This window comes from Bubalus bubalis, chromosome 3, assembly GCF_019923935.1.
Source record: "Bubalus bubalis isolate 160015118507 breed Murrah chromosome 3, NDDB_SH_1, whole genome shotgun sequence".
Lineage (NCBI taxonomy): Eukaryota > Metazoa > Chordata > Mammalia > Artiodactyla > Bovidae > Bubalus > Bubalus bubalis.
In genome coordinates this window covers 152,404,262-152,425,230 of record NC_059159.1, presented here as the reverse complement: position 1 = coordinate 152,425,230, position 20,969 = coordinate 152,404,262, and the positions used below count along the sequence as shown (strand labels likewise).

At 40.2% G+C, this 20,969-nt stretch overlaps 1 protein-coding gene across 10 annotated transcripts in view; it reads right to left on the bottom strand.

Annotated features, from left to right (window-relative positions):
• Positions 1-20,969, bottom strand: part of PLPPR1 (phospholipid phosphatase related 1) — a 600,006-nt gene that overhangs the window by 198,904 nt on the left and 380,133 nt on the right. The window contains exons 1-2 of one of the 10 annotated variants that reach the window (XM_045165145.1): positions 2,268-2,551; positions 335-502 (exon numbers count right to left, since the gene is read on the bottom strand). The exons of 3 other annotated variants lie outside the window; for them this stretch is intronic. The gene's annotated coding sequence lies outside the window, so the exon portion shown is untranslated. Of the gene's footprint in view, positions 1-334; positions 503-2,267; positions 2,552-20,969 lie in introns of those variants that run through there. 6 more of the 10 variants (XM_045165146.1, XR_006640884.1, XM_044940345.2 and 3 more) reach the window with 6 other exon arrangements.

Genomic DNA, 20,969 nt, shown 5'->3' with positions numbered 1-20,969 from the left:
TTCAGTGTGAGTTTATTTGGCTGTAGTTTCCTTCACTTCACTAAAGGGATAAACTCAAGATTAGCAGGCATAAAATAGTTTCAAGTATGAAACTTTCTTATTATTTAAGCTGAAAACATTGAATAATAGTGACTTAACTATTTGCTGCTCACTCGATGCCAGGCATGAATATAAGCATTCACATGACTGCCTAAAGCTAATCAGGTAAATATCATGTATAAAAAAAGTAAAGTTATGTAAAGTTTAAAAATAAAATAAATTAAAAAAAAAGAAAAAAAAAAAGACGGATCAATTACAGGAAAATAAGTAGATACTCTCTGTTGCAACTGCTTACCTTTACTGTAAAAACTTTCATTATTTACATCTTTCTATCCAGAGAAATGATGCTCACATGTTGCTTTCTCAATTTTCTTGTACACATTGCCTTTCACAAAAAGCAAATACTTGTCTAATATACAGAAGGTCATTGATACGTTTACTTAATGGAGTAATTTCCAATATGCTGTAAAAAAAAAAAAAAAAAAAAGTAAAAAAGTAAAGTGAAGTCACTCAGTCGTGTCCAACTCTTTGCGATCCCATGGACTGTAGCCCACCAGGCTCCTCCGTCCATGGGATTCTCCAGGCAAGAATACTGGAGTGGGTTGCCATTGCCTTCTCCAGGGGATCTTCCTGACCCAGGGATCGAACCCAGGTCTCCCACATTGCAGGCAGATGCTTTAACCTCTGAGCCACCAGGGAAGCCCCATAGTAGATACATATATTATTCTTTTTAAAAACTGATAAAATAATTTAAGCTTAAATTCAATAATTAATCCAAAATCAAAAGTTTTTAGATGGTGAAGTTAGAATTCAAATTTAGTCCCTTTTGATACTAGAGGCCAAATTCAACCTATAAACTATCCTGTTTTCTCATATCTGTTATAGTGCTCATATAACAATACAAATATTCTTTTATAATGGACATAAAATCAGGGGAAAACAGTTAAATCTGTTCTAACCAGCTGCAAACACTATACTTCTTAAAGTATAAAGATAGGTTTCAATACCATGTATTATATAAGGAAACAGGTACCATGAGAAATAAAAGGTATTGGTGGAGAAAATCCATATACATAAAAATAAACACTTTTGCCCTTCCTAAAACTGTTACTCAAGGTTTATCTTTCTGTAACACAGTTTCCTAATTGAAGCTTTTCTGATACTATGGATTTATCTCACAGCAAAACACTAGTTCAGTTACATGGTTTTATAGCATGATTGAATCTATCTGGTGGTCAGACTTACACATGAAATAACGCACACCATAATCCTTGGTTAATCATTCAAGACATGAAAAAGTTCCAGAGGCTGGCAGAGAAAGTGAAAAAAAAAAAAAAAAAGCCACCTAAGGAGTAGAATTTCCCATTGCATTTTCCATTCTTTAGGGCCTGTGCCTGGCTCACTGCTAGGGATTCTGTGGTACTGATTGATCTTAATCTCTTAAGACTTTCAGGAGTTTTTGGTATACAGCCCCCTCAGTTTCCGAACTATCTAATTTTCAAAACTCTCTTTAAAATGCTTCAGGGTCTGAAGATGATGTTGCTATTGTTTAATCGCTAATTTGTGTCAGACTGTTAGTGACCCCATGGACTACAGCCCACCAGTCTCCTCTGTCGGTGGGATTTCCCAGGCAAAAATACTGGAGTAGATAGCCATTTTCTTCTCCAGGGGATGTTCCCCACCCAGGAATCAAATCTGCACCTTCTGCACTGACAGGTGGATTCTTTACCACTGAGCCACCAGAGGAAACCCTAGAGATTTGAGATTACGGCTTAAGACAAACAATCTTAATTAAGCCCTAGTCTGTTCTGATAAACCGGTCTAAAAGGAATAGGGTTATGGAAAGTCAGAATAATTCCAATATACCAAATCTTTTCTAATGAAACTGACTAAGCAATGGCTCAAAAACAATAACCAACATCGATGCAGCACTTTCCATAAGCCAGGTATTATTTTGAGCACTTTGCTTTAACTCCTTCTGTCAACAACCTTATGAGGTAGGTACTCTCTCCATTTTACACATGGGTAAACCAAGACAAAATGAGCTTAAGTAACTTGTCCCAGGTCACACAGCTAGTAAGTTTCAGAGATAAAACTAGAGCCCAGGTAATCTGAGTATAGAGTCTAGAGTTTTAATCTCTTTGGCTAAAAATTTCTTTCAAAGCTCCTCACTACTTGTTTCTCTTGGACTTGGTTCCCCATTTGCAAAATTAGATTAAAATATGTACCTTTCTCAAATTTTCAAGACCCCGTGGAAAGCAAGGTGAGAAATAGAAGGTAAGTGGTGGCGAACCTTTCACACCCAGGAGCAGACACTGGTGTCTGAGGAAGGCCACTCCAGAGTAGGCCATGGGGTTCCCACCGGGAGAAGAGCCCATACCCCAGCTCCTCCGACCTGCTTTCTGCCTCCACCTCCCCAGCTGAGCTTCTGGGGCTGTTCCTTTAAACCTGATGGTGCCACGCAGATACACCTGGGCCATAGAACGTGGGCGAGCCTTGGGAATTAGAGGCTTGGCCTGGGTGCCTCTCCTCACTGCTCTGAACCAAAATTGCTGCTTGAGTTGTTTTCCTGCACTGAGAAGGTTTTAATGTGATAAACTTCTCTCCTTAAAAGAAGAATTAGTGGCAGATTCAAGAGATCTGGTAATCACATTTGCACACACACACACACACAATTATCCAAGAATACGTTTACAAAGGAATTTTAATACGTATTGTTTTAAAAATACCATTAAGGCCAGGTTAAATCATGTGTTTATCATTAGTACACAAACAGTTGGCCTTATTCCAGAATGAGATGGAGAATAGGGACCATTACACATATATATTTACTCTTGAAATTATTTCTGATATTTGTATAAATATTCATTGGCACAACAGATTTGTGATGTGTGAACTATTTAACTACATTTTGCAAATGAATAAACTGAGGATCACAGAAGTTTAATAAACCTATCCACAGCTTCACATATAAATAGTAAGTGGCTGAGCTCACATTTATAGTCAGGCTGTGTAAAGCAAAACCCACACACTTTCAAGTACCTCTCCATGCCTTTCAGTTTATCAATTCCCACTCTGCCCCAATTCACATTTTCTGTATTATCCTGTTCTCCATTTGGAACACACTTACACATATGATGCTAATTCAGCTTAGCACAAATGATGGGGAATTAAGTGGATAGGTGCCCAGAAGTGATTGTGTATTATTTATATATTCAAGCATAGTCTGCTCTCTGTTAATTGCTTTATTCTTAATAATTGGTTAGGAATCAGCAAAAATTAAATCAAGCTGAGAAAGGTCTCAATAAATGTGTGCCAGTCTTATTTTTAAAAGGTTCTTAACAATATATAATAAGTAGTAGCTACCATTAATGACCCTGGTAGCTCAGACAGTACAAAATCTGCCTGCAATGGTGGAGACCTGGGTTCAATCCCCGGGTCAGAAACATCCCCTGGAGAAGGGCATGGCAACCCACTCCAGTATTCTTGCCTGGAGAATCCCATTGACAGAGGAACCTGGAGGGCTATAATCTATGGGGTCACAAAGAGTCGGACACAACAGAACAACTCACCCTTTCACTTTCACCATTTATGAGGTGTCAGGCCTTTAATCTAACTTAATTTTTATAATGTTCCTCTGAGGTTGGTATATGATTAGTTCTATTTTCTAGAAGACGAAGCAGCTGAGCTCTAAGAACACTGAGAAGCTTGCCCAGGGTTATACAGCTAAAAGAAGCACAGTTTTGATCATACAAGCTCTGTCTGATCTAAATGCCCCGATCTGCTTCACATCTTCTTGCATGCTGGTATCAAAGAGGAAGCTTCCTGCCATAAAAACACAGAGGCAGTGAGATACTGAAGGGAAAATGACATATGTAGAATACTTTCAGTAATTTCAGTACTTTTCTTTTAGCTTCCTGAGGCATAACTGACAATAAGCCAGGCATATCTAGAATGTAAATTTGATGACTTTTGACATATGTGTGTCTACTAAGCCATCACCAAAATCTAGATAATGAATATATCATCACCCCCAAAAGTTTCCTCATTGCCTTTATAATCTCCCTGCCCTGTTTTCTCATTCCCAGGCCCTCACAATACGTTGTTGCTGCTGCTGCTGCTAAGTCGCTTCCGTCGTGTCTTACTCTGTGCGACCCCGTAGATGGCAGCCCATCAGGCTCCCCCGTCCCTGGGATTCTCCAGGCAAGAACACTGGAGTGGGTTGCCCTTTCCTTCTCCAATGCATGAAAGTGAAAAGTGAAAGTGAAGTCGCTCAGTCGTGTCCGACTCTTAGCAACCCCATGGACTGCAGCCTACCAGGCTCCTCCGCCCATGGGATTTTCCAGGCAAGAGTACTGGAGTGGGGTGCCATTGCCTTCTCCAAGAATGGTATTAAGAGGCCGTTAAACATTGCACTTAAGATAAAGTCATTTATAGTAAATGTCACTCTGCAATTCTGAAAACAGAACACTGACCTGACTTCTACAGAGAGAACCTGAAAGCCTGCAGTCTTTGAAGGAATACGGTTTAGGGGCTTATGGAGATGGAAGTAGTATACAAAAGGCAACAACTCCAATCTAGAATTCACCTGGGTCTTCTGTTTTCAAAAAGCCTGTTGTTTTTTTTTCCCCCATAGGGATACTATCAAAAATGTACTTAATAAAGTAGATCTATTGCATCTTATAACTATAGAAATTATTAAATAAGGTTGAAACTAAGGTGAAGAGTAAAAATATAACTTTACAAATGACTCCTAGAATACATACTCCTAGAATACAAATGACTCCTAGAACTGATTTTGTTCTGTTGTGTTTTAAGGTGAATATCTGCTTTAAAGCTGGAAGGGATTTTTACTTCAACTTTTTTTTTTTTCCCCTAATCCACTAAGGAAAAAAAAAGATGACTGCAGTTTCTACATCTGTAAAATGAGAATCATCACAAAGTTGTTGTAAGATAAAAAGTTCCTAGAACAGTGCTGGGCACATAGCAAGTGTAATTAAAAGTCTGCTAGTATTATTATGAAAACCAACGGTTGTCCACAATGGCAGTGTCTGCACAACAATGGGAAGATGAACAAGTCTTAAAGTGTCTGGAAAGGGTATGTATCTTTATGATGTATGACAGTGTTCCTGTGGTGAGATTAGCGTTCGGTGACAGATCAGGGAAGAATGCCAGATAAGATTCCCTGTTATGGTTCAATGTTACCTCTGAAAAATCCCTCTCTGCACATTCAAAGAAAACTGCCAAGAGCTAACCTGGAAAACAAATGAATACAAAGCAAGTTCACTGTCTGTTTTTACATGAAGGAAATAAATACCAAAAGGCTGATTGCTTGGATGGCTCCAGGCTTTCACAGCACCGGCAAACACTCTAGCTGTGTTCCTGGGGGTGACTCTGGTCTCTTAGTTCTGCAAACCATGGATTAGTGGACTCGCTTAACCATACTGTCACGGTCACACGTGTGATCAGCCCTCACGTAGCTTGCCAAGTGCATGTTTTATACCTAAAAAAGAAGAGATGGACTCAGCTATTATAACAAGGGGAAAAGCTGCTAACTTCTGGAATAATTCATTGTTTTCACCTGCCCACACTCACAATTCTCATGGCAAAACCAGCTATAAAATCTTGCAATTCCTTTCCTTCGAAGGCAGTCAATCATTTTTCTCCTTGCCTGAGCACCACATGCACTGTGCTTGCTGACAGGAAATGGGAAAACTGACTGACTGTGCACGCGTTCTGAGGTGCATGCAGAATGAAGCTGAGCTGTTTACCCTGCAGCCGTTTACAAAGATTACAAACTGCTCCTTGATCATAAATTACTGTTTTAAATGTTGTTACTTGTGACTAAAATGCATGGTATACTCAGAAAGACAGAGCTTTGGCAGGCGTAGCTTTCAATTCTTTATTAAAGGAGGCCTGGTGCCTTGAAAAGACACTTTTAGACAGATCTGGCTCCAGAATTGGGCTCTGCTATGACGTGGACTGGGACAAGTGACTTAGACTCTCTGCGTCTCAGTTTCCTTACCTATGGAATGAAAAGAATAAATCTTGCCTAGCAGTGCTGTTGTGCAGATTAAAAGAAAAGTACTCGACATAGTATATAGTAACTCAATGAATGCGAATTTGGTTTTTGTCTGCCAAAAAGAAGCTAGATCCTATCTGTAAGATGCACTGCACTATCCTACTGGCTAAAGATGCAGGCATCAATAGGAACTTATAAGAAGCCCATTCCAGAAGGCCATGATCCTTATGTGTCCTGAAGGCTACAAAAGACATTACAATCTGAGCATCAGAGAGAACTGGTGTCGACAACTGGCCTTCCACCCTCTGCTTAAAACCCCAGTGATTGGCATCCATCCCCTTGTGAATCAGCTTTATCTGTCTTTGGGAGGTTCAACTGTTCGCAAATGCTTATTTAAATTGAGTCCATATTTGTTTCTCTGTAATGACCATCTACTGATGGATTCTGATTCTGTCATCTAAGTCACCAAGAATAACTCCATTATGTCCAATGCCAAGGATGTAACTGTGGCAATGAGAGGGAAGAACCATTAAATTCTGGGAGTAATAGAGTGAGAAGGATCTCATAGGGTCATACTCTTTCCCAAGGTACAGAGCTTCCAAAGCCAAATGAGATGGGTGGCTGAGCTCACAGAGCCTCAAACCTTTTCCTTTGGTGACGACCCCACACTTATATCTATTTAAAGAGGGAAGAATACGACCACAACTATTTCCTATGTTTAGTTTTTTAAAAATGAATGGTCCTGGGATAAACTAAGAGGATGACTGTTGCTGTTGTTCAGTCACCAAGTCAAGTCCGACTCTTAGTGACTGCATGGACTGCAACATGCCAGGGGATGGTACTTATCATAAAATAGGCACTCACCCACCCATTCATTCAGTAGCACCTATTGAGTTGCTGAGTATGTAAAGAAGGAAATGAGGAAGATACCTCACCAGGCAATGAAGTTCTAGCCAATAAGGACATTTATGGTGCTTCTAAGAGGAATAATATTAAATGATTAAAACACAAAGGCATTGATAAGATACACTGGCCAATACACTTGGTAAATAGAACATTCAGACATTCTCTCTCTTTTAAATAAGTCACAATGCCTACAGTCAGTAATTCTAACCATCAAAGGCAAGAAAAGGAATTCACAACAATTGATCCCATTGGCTGTCTGGCAAATAGGGTTAAAAGACAAAAAAAAAAAAAAAAAAAGGAAAGAGGAATCTTGAGAGAGTGAGTATATCTCACTCCTTCTCTTTCAGACTTTTGGATAATTATTTTTATCCTTGTGTGTGTAAAGATGGCTTTTCTCCTGGGAAGCTATAGTAAGGAGAGACAGGAAAACAACTTGAGGTGTGAAGACGTGTGAGTCACCAGAAAAATCCCAGAGCTCTCTCCTAGCCAGTAAGCAGAAACTCAGTAAAGGGAGAAACATCTCCTAAATGCCACTAGTTATACAGCATTAAACTGCTAGGTAGATGAGGTAGATGCCCCTAGAGCGGCTGCTGAGATGCCAAGGAAAACCTGGATTTTTCCTTTAGTGTAGGACTAGCCTCCTCAGCCTGCCAAAGAATAAACATATGAGGCAGAAATGGGTGGTTGAGGTGGGAGGACTGTGGAAAAGAATATGGGGAGGGGATTTTCCAGAGCCACTGCATTCTCCAGGCAAGTAAAGAGCCCATGGCGCTTCCCTGGTGGCTCAGATGGTAAAGAATCTGTCTGCAATGCAGGAGACCCAGGTTCAATCTTTGGATCAGAAAGATCCCCCTGGAGAAGGGAATGGCTACCCACTCCAGCATTCTTACCTGGAGAATTCCATGGACAGAGGAGCCTGGTGGATTACAGCCCATGGGGTCGCAAAGAGTTGGCCATCTGATGGGAAGAGCCAACTCATTGGAAAAGCCCCCAGTGCTGGGAAAGATTGAGGGCAGGTGGAGAAGGGGGTGACAGAGGATGAGATGGTTGGATGGCATCACTGACTCAACAGACAAGAATTTGAGCAAACTCCGGGAGACAGTGAGGGACAGGGAAGTGGTGCACTGCAGTCCGTGGGGTCATAAAGAGTAGGACCCGACTTAGTGACTGAACAACAAGAAACAACAAAAGGGCCTAGAGGCCATGTAAGGTTCCCCTTGAGGTCCTCCGGAAAGTGGGTCTCATCAACTCAGCCATGACCTTGGTGGTCTGCATGACATAAAGGCACTGTGAGGCAGTGCCAGCTGTGCCCTTCTCCATGTGCTCAGCTAACGTTTTTAGTTTCCCTCTGTAGTCCCCAACCTAGCTCACAGTTCTCAAGGGGGCAGCTCCTCAATTTCTCTACAGCCCAAACTTGCTCCCAAGGTGCTACTGACTCTTCCTCTTGTTGCTCAAGAACACTTCCCTGTCAGCCCTGCATTCTCAGTTCCTCTGTCCAGAGACATCTTCTGGTGGTTCAGTGATCTCCAGAGGGAAGTTCCCTTGAGTAGCTGGACCTGCCTGTTGCCCTCTGCTGCCCTCCACTGGCCACACTTGATGGCCAGGGTTGGCAGTGCTGTGTGAAGTGGTTTTACTCCAAGCATCTCCCAGGAGACCAGGTGGGCTTCCAGATGGCCAAAGCAGCCCACCAATGATGCTATAACATTAGGGCAAGCAGCACCCAGAAGGCCCTACCTAAGGCCATCCTTCATGAAGAGGTATCAGCCTTTCACCTATTAGACACATACTGAGTGTTGCATGCCAAGCATATGGTAAGACTAGGAAGACAGATGAAAAAGAGAAAAAGGACTCTCAGGAGGCTTCCAGCGCTGCAGGCCCAGGTACAGCTGGCCCACTCCCAGGGCCCAATTCTAGTGTGGGAGGGTGGTGACTTAGTACCTGAGCCCCAAGCCCAAGCCTTCAGGAGTCTCTGGAAACGAACTCTCACGGGATGTCATCCAAATCAGCACCTCATCTTTGTGTCCTTCTCTCTTTCATTCTGAAAGGGTCAAAGGGACTGAAACCCCTTGGCATGCCTTGAACAGGCTTCATACTCTCTCCTCTTCCCGCCCTAGAGCCTCTCTCATGGCTTACTAATATCTGCCGCTCCAGTTGAAGTCACAACTTTATCTCAAACCACATGGAGCCAGAATCCAGACAGAGTGCCAGTTTGCAATTCATAGGACAAGTCCTAGATCTTCTGTGCTTCACTCCTCAATTTCACGCCATCTCTTGTTCCATTCACCTTTCTCTTTTAGATCCTATTTCCAAGAAAGCAAATTTGGTCTCTAAGATGTGATTCTAAACATGCTTGCTCTCAGACAGTTGTGTTCTTTCTTTAGCTCTCCCATACCAGTCCCAGTAAGCCCAGGTTCCCCAGAACCCCAGCGAGCAGTGCCTGTGTCCCATCAATGAGGTAGCATTTAAGATTCTTGACCAGTATTTCCCAGGGCACATCATACTTGCTTTTACTGGCTTCTTGCACATCCATGTCATAGGATGTTAGTTATGAATCAAATCTTATGATACACGAAGACACTGTGTCTTAGGTCACTTCTCTGGACTCAGCTTCTACCTTCTCCTCTAAACATTTGATCTTATGGGTTTTTTTATTTTTTTGTCCATTGACTGACCTCTTGGATTGTTCCTTTATGCTTTTCCCCTTGAAACTACTGCTGATATAAAACTTACCTCTGTTGATGGCATCTGACAAATGCAACCTTGAGCAGGAAATCCCTTGGGGGATATAAGTATCCTGGGGTCCCACTTATTTAAGAAGAGGGAATCAGATATAACTAACGTGATGATGAGAAGACTGGCAGAATTAACTGATGCCTACCGAGTGTTTATGTGTGCTGGGCACCATGCTAGGTAAGTCATTGATCTTCACAACTAAATTTTGAAGGAGATATTCATATTATTTCCACTTAAAGAGAAGGAAATGGAGACTTTGGAGATTAAACAGTCTGCCTAAGGTTTTGACATATCTAATTTCAGAGCCTGCACTCTTAACCCACAGGCCCCAGTCCCCCCCCACCTCCCCGCCAACTGGTTGCCTGCCTTACAGATGCTGAGTGCTCCATAGCTGTTTATTAGATTGTCTGTGCTTAGTTACTCAGTTGTGTCCAACTTTTTTGAGACCCCATGGATGGTAGCCCTCCAGGCTCCTCTGTCCCTGGGGATTCTCCAGGCAAGAATACTGGAGTGGGTTGCCATGCCCGCCTCCAGGGGATCTTCCCAACCCAGGGATTGAACCCAGGTCTCCCGCATTGCAGGCAGATTCTTTACCATCTGAGCCACTAGGGAAGCCCCATTAGACTGTCTAGGTGATACTCACATTGGTCACAAAGTCACGTTGAGAATTGCGGTCATTCCCAGAGAATTTTCAAAGTTTTGTGCTTCTAGAGAAGCTTTCTTTTCATTGTCTGGAAAACTGTAAAGATGTGTAAATTCCAAGAGTCACTGCTAAGCAGTGAAAATAATGTGAAATTCTACAAAAAGTGAGCATCCTTAATGGAGGGACTTACTGTTGCTATCATCATCTCTCCCAGCAAAATTGGAGAGAATTCTGAGAGTATAGCAAGAAATCCCTCTCTTTAAGATGGGACACAGCTAAATGTACATTCAAGTTATGTGATAAAAAGCACAATGCACATATGCCATATGGAATATATGCATCTCACCAATATATATCTAACCATCAGGTTTTATGTAATGGTTATTTAAAAGGCTATTATGCCATATGGTTTTTTATATCTCTCACATCTATGATGTTTTTAAACTCTATTCTTTGCTCTCTCTCATATTTCCCAAGGGAGGCAAAGACACATTTTTCCATCTCAACTGGCAATTTGTATTGTTAAAAGTGAACTTCTGAGAGTATGATGACACCACGACTGTTTTGTTCATCATAATAGCCCCAAGTGTTCGGCCCATGGTAAGCGCTTGATAAATAACTACATAATGGAAATCAGTCACCATTCCCACAACTATCACAGCTGCCCTCGTAGGCTAAACTTATGTAGGTTGCTGATCCTCTGTGTGACTCAGCCTTGGAGCACAGATATACCTAAATGTTTATGCTGCCTGTCTTCCCATATGTTCCTGAAGCTCCATTCAGTTCAGTCGCTCAGTCATGTCCGACTCTTTGTGACCCCACGGACTGCAGCACGGCTTCCCTGTCTATCACCAACTCCCAGAGTTTACTCAAACTCATGTCCATTGCGTCGGTGATACCATCTAACCATCTCATCCTCTGTCGTCCCCTTCTCCTCCCACCTTCAATCTTTCCCAGAATCAGGGTCTTTTCAAATGAAGCTCCATTAGAAAAGAAGAAAATGACCTTCTAGGAGAGAGCTGGGCATTCTATCTCACTGGAGCTCTGCTATGGGAATGGAATGAGTTCTCCTACATGAATGCCCCTCCTATTCTGCAGGGATGGGACAGAATGTAATGAGGCAGCAAAATTAAACTCAGGCTGGCCACCGAGTGCAAGTCTGAAATTACCTGGAGAGTCATCTCCAGCAGCTGCAAGACTCAACCCATTCTAGGAAACATAATGAGCTACAAGAGGGAAAAAAATAAAGAGGCCGCCTCGCCCTCACCTCTCAAAAGGCCAACTTAATTAATAAGTGGTCCTTAGCTCTCCCCTACAGAGAAGGATGGTTAGCAATATTCACCTTACTCTGCTTTTCAATGCATGCAGAAAGAACAGCAACTCCTCACTGACCTTTCAGGTCCTCATTACATTAGAATCAGTCTGGGTTAAGCACTTTGTACCAGAGAGAGGGGCTTTCCTGGTGGCTCAGATGATAAAGAATCTGCCTGCAATGTGTGAGACGTGGGTTCAATCTCTGGGTCGGGAAGATCCGCTGGAGAAGGAAATGGCTACCCACTCTAGTATTCATGCCTGGAGAACTCCATGGACAGAAGAGCCTAACGGGTTACTGTCCATGGTGTTGCAAAGAGTCAGACACAACTGAGCGACTAACACATACAGACACATACACACACATATCAGAAAAAGAAACATGCACCATTGTTAAGAGTATCTGTTATGAAACCACATGAAGTTCAAATCCCTGTTCCTTTGCTGCTTGCCTCCACATGGACCCTTCTTAGCCTGTTCTGTGTCCCTAGGGGGCTGATGTAGATCACATCACTGGCTGCCTTTCCTGCCTGCTTTCCAGCATGGAGCACCAGCAGGAAAATAGGGAGAAAGGAGAGTGTGGTCCTCTTTCCCTAGTCCTGCCTCCCTCTCTGCAGGGTCACCTTGGGCTGGTTACATGTCTCAGTCTTTTGTAGGTGACATTTTCCACACAGCTGTGTCTATTTCCTTCCTCTTCAGGTTTAAGGGCTCCTTAAGTCAGGCAAATCCAAGTGTACTGTCTCTCCCTTGTGGGAATCCTGGCTGATAAACCCTTTGCTAGTGCATAGTTGGGACAACTTACTTGACCTCTCTGGCTCGCAGGCAGCATTTATGTTGGGGAGGATGGTAGGACCTGGTTCACACAAGTGACAGGTAGAGGACTCGAGACAATAGTGACACAGTGTAACTGGGCAAGGGTTACAGTCCTATAAATTAGAAGGTCAGGAAAGATCTCTCTGAAGAAGGTTGCATGACAGCTGAGACGTGAAGGGGAAGTAGGAGTCAGCCACGTTGAGGACAGTGGAGGTGAAGTATGGGGAAAAACAGGATTCCAGGCAGAGGAAACAGCATGTGGAGAGGACCTGAGGAGGAAAAAAGCTTGAGTTGTTGGAAGAACCATAGGCAGATGAATTTGCTGGAGCATAGCAAGCAATAGGCAAGTGGAGAGAACGATGGGGCTGGAGGGGACAGTAAGAGAGGATTTTAAAGGACTTCTGCCTGGTAAGACTTTGGATTTTTTTCTAGTGGGCAATGGGAAGCCACTGTGAGACTCTCAAATCCTCAGTTTTGATGCTGCTGTTTGTCTTGCTGATTTTGCCATTAGGACCAAATTTAGGCTCCCGTCTACTTTTCAGGACACGTCCATCACTCCTTACTCGATCTCCTGTGGGGCCACCCAATCTGCCCCAGCTATCGTGTCACTTTACCGCCCTCCCTCCTTCTACAGCTGTGTCTCCTCGCATCTTCTATGGAGAGGTCTGCCTCCAGGCTCCAGCTCTTCGTCTCCCTATAGCCTCTGCAACTCACTGTTCTGTGCCTGCCTTCACTTACTGCTGGGCAGACACCACTCCACAATCCTGCCATGGGTCCAAAGAGCCATAGGGGCTCAAGTTTCTGCAGAAATAGGCAATTGCTTTAAGTTTTTTGTGAAAAAAAAAATTGCATTTTTCTATCAACAGACGACAGAGGATGAGATGGCTGGATGGCATCACCGACTCAATGGATGTGAGTTTGAGTGAACTCCAGGAGTTGGTGATGGACAGGGAGGCCTGGCGTGCTGCGATTCATGGGGTCTCAAAGAGTCGGACACGACTGAGAGACTGAACTGAACTGAACTGAACTGATCAAAAGTGCAGAAACTTGCTTGATTTTTTGTTTTTTTTTTTGCATGTAAAAAAGCCTCAGTGTCAGCCTAAGAGTATGATTTTTGCTGTTCTTTCTTACCACCACATTTCCCCCTAATCATACTGAATACTGGCATATTTAAGAAGCTGTAAAAAATTTCCCATTACGAATGCAAATTGAGAGTCCACGGGTACATCTGATCTCTGATTTGTAAAGACCTTGGGATGATACACTTTCTAGCTCATCTTAGAACAAAATGAATGATCTATTTCCTGCAGGAAAATGAAAAACATAAACAATCATCCTATATCCCTCATGCGTATCACTTTCTTGTTGCTTTTCTAAAGAACATACATCACTTATAGCGTATGAAGGCAGAAATATACAAAAATACTGACCTGGTTCCTTTACATTTTGTTTGGTTTGGTTTAGCATAGTTTTGATTTGAGTAAATCAGAACCAATACTAAGAGTTCCCACTGGAGGCTACTGCAACATCCTCCAAGGTAAGAAGCATTAAATATTTAAGGATGCAGCAAAAGAATAAAATTCTTCTCATCACGTCCTGTCCCACTTCCAATTATCATTCTAGCACCTCCTAACTTGACTGTCTAAAAGAACAAAGCAATCAAGATGGAGGTTCTAGACAAATGCAATTGCCCCCTCCCACCCCCCAAACAGGTATATCTCTAAGGACTTGTCAATTCTCCAAAGAAGTAAAAAATGGAGGGAAAGATCCATCTGTCAAGCCCCCAAACCATGTTCACTGTAAATATGCAAATATGGGAGGCAGATGTCTGAATCGTGAGGTCGGTTTACTGTTTCATCCCAAGAGAACTGACATGGGTTTCATCCTGCTGAGTTTCTTTCAATGTAAACCATAAACAAACAAACCAGCAAGTGCCACCACTGGCATTTGACGGTGTGAGGATGAAGTTTTAACCTGCTAAAATGTCTCTATGGATAGACAGCTGCCAGCATCATTTCCTTTCTCAATGTGGAGGGAAGAAGGTGCGCTCTCAGCATTCTTCACTTCCCTATTTCCCCTAGTGTGACACGCCATATGGAAACTGTCAAGCTCAGTGCTGCACTGCTTGGGGTCACCAAGTAATGATGCAGGGCTCCTGTGTGCCAGGGCAGACAATGATTAAATGCAGGAAGAGACAGTTTCTGTACTAAAGCACTGAAATTACTGCTAACAACACTGTTTGTACTTGAAGCTGTTTATCTGAGATATTTTTAGATGAGAATAGTAGCCAAACCCCCAAGTTCCAAAATTACATCCTATGGAAATAGAACCCAATATTAAATGAATAAGGATCGCATAAGTGACCAAACTTAGCTAAATGTTATTTAGAAAATTGGGCTTGTATTTCTGCCTATACCCACTTTCAAATTCTATGTGTGGAACACTTGTTGCGTGTATATGTAAATATAAATAAAGCTATATATGCACATGCTTCATAATATAGAAATAACAGTATCTGAAAAGTTGTCCTTACCACCATGAATGCCTTTGTGGGATGAAGTCATTGTTAAGCTAATGTGCAGGTAGAGTGTTCAAACAGGACTGTAAAACTGCATTGTCTTTGAGTATGATTACCAATTTATTAAGTAGAAACTAATGGTAAGTAGAGAATATTGGATTTCAGTTGATATGACACTTGAAGCCCACACCTCATATTTCTGTGCAAAAACTGTAGCTCACAAGGCAAATATCATTCTCAGAATTGACAGGATGGCCACCAGAGATTCTGTAATGGACATTATCGCCTTATCACAGAATACAGAGAGACAGAGTATGTTCATGGGGGCAGAGAAATGCCAAATTATTTCCTGAGCTCAAATTTGTTTAAATAAAGCACCTTATAAAGTTGGAAGGGAGAAGTTACAGTAAAGCTGTATGTATTTTAAAGCATTGTTTGAAAGCATACGTTCTTTTCATTTCTCCTACTATAAAGACTTTCTAATATTTGAGTGCCCTTCTAAATGTATCTTTATTAGTGTTGGGTTGGGTTGGCAGACACTTTTTAATGACATGGTTCAGTCCAGCCTAGAAGAGGACAGCTCACACATTAGCACTGCTCTGTGATCAGGGAAAATCAGAAAGTCATGATGTACTGTTTTATAACTATGCAATTAAGGTTCTACCACCTAGTACCTGAATTTTTATAAAGTTAATAACAGTGCTTCACAGTTTTTCTGTCTTAACAAAATAAATAAAATCCATCCCTTGGACTGCAAGGAGATCAAATCCAGTCAATCCTAAAGGAAATCAACTTTAAATATTCATTGGAAGGACTGATGCTGAAGCTCCAATACTTTGGCCACCTGATGTGAAAAGCCAACTCATTGGAAAAGACCCCAATGCTGGAAAAGATTGAGGGCAGGAGGAGAAGCGGGGTGACAGAGGATGATATGGTAGGATGGTACCACCAAAACAATGGACCTGAGTTTGAGCAAACTGCAAGAGACAGTGATGGACAGGGAAGCCTGAAATGCTTCAGTCCATGGGGAAGCAAAGAGTCAGACACAACTTAACAACTGAACAACCACAACATAAAATGCCAGAGTAGCATCAACAGAATATTGACAAACCATATTGAATTGCATAGATCATTTAACATAGTTTAGGTGCACAAATGAAAGTACAATATAAAAATACTTTCCCCCGAATATCTCACTACACAAGCTCCAACATACTTTTATTAAAGGAATTGACTGCTGAATAGACAGGTTTATGAATGCATCAGTTATATGGGAATTCCATGGCATGTAAGCCAAGCAGTAAGTAGCATTACTAAACTAAGAAAATGGAGTCAGGTTATGAAAATATGGAAACAGATGTTCTGATGGTGCTAAGAGATTAATTTACTCTTAGCAGCAATATCTAAATATCTTAGCTTTTACTTTTTAAAAAAATAACCTGGGTTGTACGTGTGTGTGTGTTTAGAGCACTTGGGAAATACAGATTTAAAAAAAAAAAAGGAAAATAAAAATCATTCATTAGTCTACCACTAATCATGTTTGGATATATCTCATCCCAGATATCTGAGTTATAGTACACATACTTTAAGGGGCACCGTCTAACAAAGAATATAAATATTCTCTCAAAATATCATTTTTAATAATAATATAAATCATGTAACCTAATTCCATGATTGGTCACTTACATTGCTTCTAATACTTTATTTAGTAACAATGCCAAAAGACCATCTTAGGACCAGGGTTCTTAATAATACATAACCATTTCTATAAGATTAATTCCATAAAGTTGTATTCCTGGATCTAAAAATATAAAAATTTAAAGGTTTTTTATTGAAATGGTTTTTTTTTTAATTTTATTTTATTTTTAAACTTTACATAATTGTATTAGTTTTGCCAAATATCAAAATGAATCCACCACAGGTATACATGTGTTCACCACCCTGAACCCTCCTCCCTTATAGGAACACATGAACATAATCTATCAAAAAGGGAAAGGCTCTTTTACCTTCTTCCCTGACCCCAACCTATGAATTATCCTTCAGATATAACCAGTATAGACAATTTCTTATTTATTCTTCTAGAAACTTTATACTATACACAAGAATACATGCAATTTACTCATACACCCTGCTTCTGATGGCTCAGATGGTAAAGAATCTGCCTGCAATGTGGGAGACCCAGGTTCAATCCCTGGGTCAGGAAGATCCCCTAGAGAAGGAAATGGTAGCCCACTCCAGTATTATTGCCTGGAGAATCCTATGGACAGAGGAGCCAGGGGGGCTGCAGTCCCTGGTGTCACCAAGAGTCAAACACAACTGAGCAACTAACACTGTGCCTTTGTACAAATGGAAGCCTGCTACATCTTAGCAACATATCTTAGAGATCAGTGCCTATATCTCTTCTTCAATTCTTTGAATGATTTCATTAGATTTGATTGCCTGGATATAATAGAACTTACTAAAAAATGGTCCCCATTGATGCATATTTCCATCACTTGATTTTTACTGTTACAAACAATGATACTACATCCTTGTACATGTATTTTGCAAACTTGCATAGATGTTTCAGTACAGAGGGAATCTGTTCAGTAAATGGATATACACATATGCCTTTTAATTTTGCTAGACATCAACATATTGCCTTTTCTTTTTTTTAATTTTATTTTATTTTTAAACTTTACATAACTGTATTAGTATATTGCCTTTTCTAAATGGCTATTTTTATTTACATTTCTTAGCAACACTATTATGCAACCTTTTAATCCTTGCTGAGCTAAAAGCTAAGACACTGCATTATTGTTACTGTATTTTCATTGTATTTCTTTAATTATGAGTGAGATTAATCACTTATTCAATCTGAACCTTAAATTCTAAATTCCAAGTGAATCATCATATGGATTCTGAAGACTAGGGAAAATCTTGCCCTTGCGGTTCTTCAACTAATTTGCTAGCTAAGAAGCTGTTTTGTTATTTATGTCCTTCCCTTCACATTCATAGTCTCCTGCTTTTATATATGATAATTTAAAGCAGCAGCAAAAGCTGTTATGTCTTGGCACTGTTAACAATGGCCAAACTGTTTACATGTTTGGGATGCTTTGCTGGGAGAATCATTGAACAGTTTTCCCACCTGTCCTACCCCAAAGCAGAGATGCTCAGTAGCACATAATGACCACTGGCATGTGCCAAGATTTCAAAACAGCTTTGAAAGTGCTGTCACAAGCAAACCACCCAGTTACAGGTATTATACATGGCTAGTTAATTATGATTAAAACTCATTAAAATATAGGGTAGTACTCAAATTGGCAAACCACACCAAAAAAAAAGAATTACTCAAAAATGTTCACAGTGATTTTGCCTGGGTACTAGGATTGACTATTACTAAATTACTCTTAATCTTTTTGTGGAAATGGTAAAAATCAATACCAAGTGCTCTGTGCTGGAATCTCCTACATATACCCTTTGAAGAACATACTAGAAGGATTACTAGAAATTCATAATAACCATTGACTCAGTGAATACTCTCTGTGAAGCTATGATCATGCTCCAGGCAGAAGTATATATGGCAGCACCACAGATACATACCTACATGAGAAATGATTAGCAAAGTCAATAGAGAGAAGAGAACAAAATGCTGATTTAAATGCAACAACTATGCCCTTGAGGAAGTCAAGGTTTCCATTTCTTTACTGCAAAATGATGACATTAAGTTAAAATAGATGAAAGTTTCTAAACTTTATTTTTTTGGTCTCAGGACCCCATTACACTCTTAAAAATTATCGAGGACCAAAAAGCTTTTATTTTGTGAGTTATCTCAATCGATTTTATTATGTTAGTAATTAAAACTGAGAAATTTTTAAACTATTTATTAGTTCAAGGGTAACATTAAAAAAAAACCAATGCAGGTTAACATTAAAACAATATTACTGAAAAATAATGAGGTTTTCCAAACCAGAAAACAATTGTAAAAGCAACTCTCCTGCATTTCTGCACATCTTTTTCCTGTCTAGTAAGTGGAAGACAGCTGGATTCTCTCTTCTTTGTCTACATTCTATCTGTTGTGATAACACATGCCATGTAGCCTCTGGGAAACTCACTGAATGATAAGAGTAAAGAGACAGGTAGCATCCTAGTATTATTACAAAAAAATATTTTTACCTTCCAAAGGTCTTATGGATCCATGAATGAGATTTTTAAGGTTTCATACTGTTCTGACATGTTATGACTGTATGATTCTCCTCATTTTAAAAATGCCAGAATGAAAAATACAGAAAAAAACTACAGCAAACTAAGGTCTAACAGGAAAATCATAGCAAAGACAGGAAATTTTTCTCTAAGCTTTGGTCTTCTGGAATTTGCTCTTTCTCAAAATTCATCGGACCTTTCAGAAAAGGAAAGTCATCCATACATTACAAATCTCCAACTTAATGACCAATTAAGATTTTATTTTATTCTATATGTCTGTGTGGGTGGGGCAAGGTGCATAAAGTTACAAAAAATGTTAATTAGCCCTAAAACTGAACCAGTGTGTGTGTGCACAAAAGCATATGAATATTCAGACTTTATGTACAGGGTGTGCCTTCGTCATTTCATTAACAGATGAGATCTTTCTGAGTAGAAAATAATCCTAGTGATCAATTATTTCCTCTACAGATGGAATTTCTATAATAAAAGAATTCTGGTGCCCAGTGGGGTTTTTAGACATATATTACACTAAATGTCTCAGGCTTAGGTTGAAATGAATACATTAAATGCATTTTTAATCATCACTTATGTTAAAAGTAATAGTAAAGCCCTATAAAGCTGACTCAATTACCCAAATGCAAGCATTAAGAAGCACATTCATTTAAAGTATCTGTGAGTTAAACAGTTTTGCTTCATGTTGAATGAATGTGCTAATCCTTATAAAACAAGTAGATTCTGGCAAAATACTCCATACAAAGCTTTTTGAGACAGCATGGCAGGAGAAGAGGTGAGCAGGAAGTGTGCTCACATCGTTTCCCCCACTGAGACTGTATTTGAAATAAAATTTAAAGCTTCAAAAAGGCATTTTAAAAACTCAGGGGTTTAGGGATACATTCTGGTTTCTCAAACTCAAACAGTGCCTTGAAAAATAAACATGTCTTTCATATAGAGTTCATTGCCAGTCTCCACTCCTTATTAGGAAAGGTTGAGTACTTAATTTATGAAATTCATGTATGTGATTCAGTTTACTCATAAGTAAAATGAGGATAAAATGAATAGTGCCCATCAATCTCAACAGGATTATTTGGGGGTCAAATAAAACAATGCATATAAAAAGCTTTTAGCAGAGTTCCAAACTAAGCTCTCAATAAACGAGAGCTTCAGTGAGATTGATTCTTTCTCTTTTTTAAAATGCTACTTGGAAATATAGACCCACGGATACATGGAAATCTGAGCCTGCACTGCAAATGCAGTAAAGGATGGCCTTTCCAAAAACAGGCATTGGGACAACTAGTTATTCATAGGAAAGTTAAATTAAATTTGTCCCATCTCATATCATATACCAAAATTCATTCCAAGTGAATTAAAGACAAATGCAAAAGGCAACATTCTACATATCTTAGAGGATATTACAGAAGAATATTTTATGAGCCAAAGTAGTAAATGTTTTCTTAAATGTGACACAAATGGTTAACCATTAGAAGAGTTAAATTTGACAAGGGGAAAAAAACAAAAAAGCTTTTTCCAACATAAAAAAATTTTTTTAATTCACTGAAACTCAAACCACAAGTTGAGAGAAGATAGTTGCCACAAACTACTAACAATTCATTAGTGTCCAAAAAATATAAAGAGCACCTTACGATCCAGCAATCCCACTGCTGGGCATACACACTGAGGAAACCAGAAGGGAAAGAGACACGTGTACCCCAATGTTCATCGCAGCACTGTTTATAATAGCCAGGACATGGAAGCAACCTAGATGTCCATCACCAGATGAATGGATAAGAAAGCTGTGGTACATA